This window comes from Elephantulus edwardii, unplaced genomic scaffold (assembly GCF_000299155.1).
Source record: "Elephantulus edwardii isolate Elephantulus edwardi_28Jun2011 unplaced genomic scaffold, EleEdw1.0 scaffold00357, whole genome shotgun sequence".
In the NCBI taxonomy this organism is placed as follows: Eukaryota; Metazoa; Chordata; class Mammalia; order Macroscelidea; family Macroscelididae; genus Elephantulus; species Elephantulus edwardii.
This window is the reverse complement of record NW_006400107.1, coordinates 712,307-715,212: the sequence shown is the minus strand read 5'-3', so window position 1 is coordinate 715,212 and position 2,906 is coordinate 712,307.

Sequence of the window (2,906 nt, the reverse complement as noted above, 5' to 3'; positions counted from 1 at the left end):
ATAAACAGACTCATTAAGTCCTATCCTACTAAACTGTCAAGTTACACAAGTCTTAAGTGAACTTACTTCCTATTGCCTTAGCCCTTATCCAAACAACACTTTGCTCACCGTCATTTCTAAATCCCTTCCAACTGATGTACAGCCAACTACTTCAGCTGAACCATAACTTACTCACCAAACTCCTTTTGTTGGCATCATACTTTATCTTTTCCTCCTTAAACAATTACTCTAAAAACAGTTGGACCACTGCATAACCAGATCCTCGTCTGAAAGTTTAAACCAAGCCACTGAAGTCACTTCAAAAACACCATTCTCATCAGACAGCATGCACCTAAGCCTCCCCTACCCTGCTAAAACAAAACTTATACAGTAATCCTAACCACCCCCACAGCTATTGAGGTCATGGGTAACCCCCCTTGACACCACTTTTCTTGAGTCAGACACGCTCCCATCACTGAGTGAACTTCCTACACCTCTCAAATGGTAAGTCCTACTACTTTTCACTTCAACAGCACTCAAGCACTAAAAATCTTTCACACAGCAGTCTACTCCAACCATACACCTCATTAGCTCAGCAGATTGCTCTCAACAAAAATACCAAACAACAATCACCATTTTAATTCATGCAGAATCCATAACATTTATAATACCAAATTTTTCTATTATACAAACAAACAAAAATACCTTCTACCTTTATATCTCAAACCCCTGGAATACCCAGTGGCAAGCTAGAGTTAAAGAAAAACTGTATTCTACTAAATATATATTTCCTTGCCCTCTAGCACTAAACACATAAGGAATGAATATGCTCCAGATGCCAACACCCAAGTGCAAGTCTCCAATGACATTCTTCAAGCTAAGCAGACAATAATACGACGATAAATAAGTCTCTGGGAAGTCACAAACTATGAAGGCCCAACCTGGATCCAAATTATCCAGAGCACCTTACTATTCTTTAACCAAAATCAAACGGTAACCAGCCTTTCCCATTGTTTCCTGTGTGCCTCTTTACAATGACCTTTGCTTACAGCAGTACCAATCAATTTCTCTAGACCACACTCCACTGAAACACCTCAAGGCATTCCATCAGCCCAACCTGAGTGTTCCACCATTCAAGGACACATTCCCTTCTGAGAACCAGAGCCTGGTAAGCAGACTAAGCCCTCTTGCATCTAACACCCTCTGCAATAGAACATGAGAACGGTATACACAATGTTAGCATGAACCAGCACACTGTAGCTGAAACAGAACACTTTTAGTGTAATAAGACTCTATATAGAATTCAACCAGAAGTCTTCTCCAAAGTTAACTCAAAAACCCATTTCTAGCTTGAATTTTTCCTTTTCTAAGACCAATAGTAATCATATGCACATTGTTTTTAATCACTCCATGTCTCTTTTAAGTTTTTACTTCACAGGATCAAAGAGATGACCAACTTAATTTTCCCCTGGCCATTGATCCCAGACTGACTCACTCCAGCCTCTGAACCCCCAAATCCTGACCCTTGTTCAACAAGAAATAGCCAAAAGAAAGATACATCACCCTGTTTTATCACTAAAGAGGCTGGGATGTTAAGTGTGGACAAAGAGGGCCAAAGAGAAGAATGAAGAATTCAGAATTCAAACGCTGATGGTCTTGCCTGCTGCTGATAAAGAGCAAATGGCCTTGCCTGTTTGGCTGAGTTAGCAAGTGGATCTTGAATCATCAGAGTGGAATGTCTGTCCTTCCCTAAAGACTCTGTTATAAAGATCCTCCCCAATAAGTTCACAGTGTTACTTCCCCATTCTACATCTCCAGAATGAGGAACTCAACCAGGAGCCCCCTCCCCAGGGCCCCCCTTTAATAAAGCTGCATTAAGCTTTCTCTCATTCTCTCTGATTTCTTCCTTAAGTTTGCTAACTTAACAGTTATACAAGTGTTCAGGTCTTTCGCTCATAGGGTCACTATTAGTCGACTACAACTTGATGGCACTTAACAACAACAATTTCCCTTACAGAATCTGAAACCCTGGAAAAGTTGAGTTCTGGATCTACCCTGATGTCTGGGAGAGGTTTTGGGAGGCCTCCTTCTTCCTAGCAGTCCACCACCTTTTTTTTTTCAATATGAATTTATTTTGAGATCTTTATTATTTTCCTTTTTAAAAATTGCTTTTCATTCAGTTACTAATATAAATGTCATTTTAAACATTAATTACAGATGACCTAGTGGCAAGAAGCTCAGCAGAATCCCAAAGGCCACCAGCTAATCTATAGGAGAAGGATAGGCAATCTCCTCTCATGTGCTTAACTGCCTCTTAAAACCGACCGAAGGGTCAGCTATGGGTCCGTTCTGACTCTATGGTACACAACAACAACAACATTTACAATGTTATTTACAACGTTCTGTTGAGGCCTCCCTATAGTCTCCTTTTCCCTTCCCTTCTCCTATTCATTCCTTAATCCCTGCTTCCACTCCCTCCCCTCCTCTCACTGCCTGTCAACTCTCCAATTGTTTCTGAGGCTAAGCCTCTCTATTCCTTTTTCCCCCTCTCTCCTTCTCCCTTAATCCTGACCCCCAATTTCATCAGTTATCCTGTTTCAAATTGTTAATTGCAATGCTCATATTCATATGGAGCTCCAGTTGCCTAATTGCAAGAAACTGAGCTGCAATCTCAAAGGGCCACGGTTCAAATCCAACAGCAGCTTCGTGGGAGGAGGATGGACAACCTCCTATCTTGCTATTAATCGCATCTGAAACCCCCCACAGGAGAGGAGAGTGGGTTGTTGTTGTTATGTGCCGTCGAGTCGCTTGCGACTCATAGCGACCCTATGTACAACAGCCCTAAACTCCGATCTGTCCTGTGCCAATCGCACTGTCTCTGACACTCCCCCCCCAATTATCCCAGTCACTGAATCAATCCACCTCAT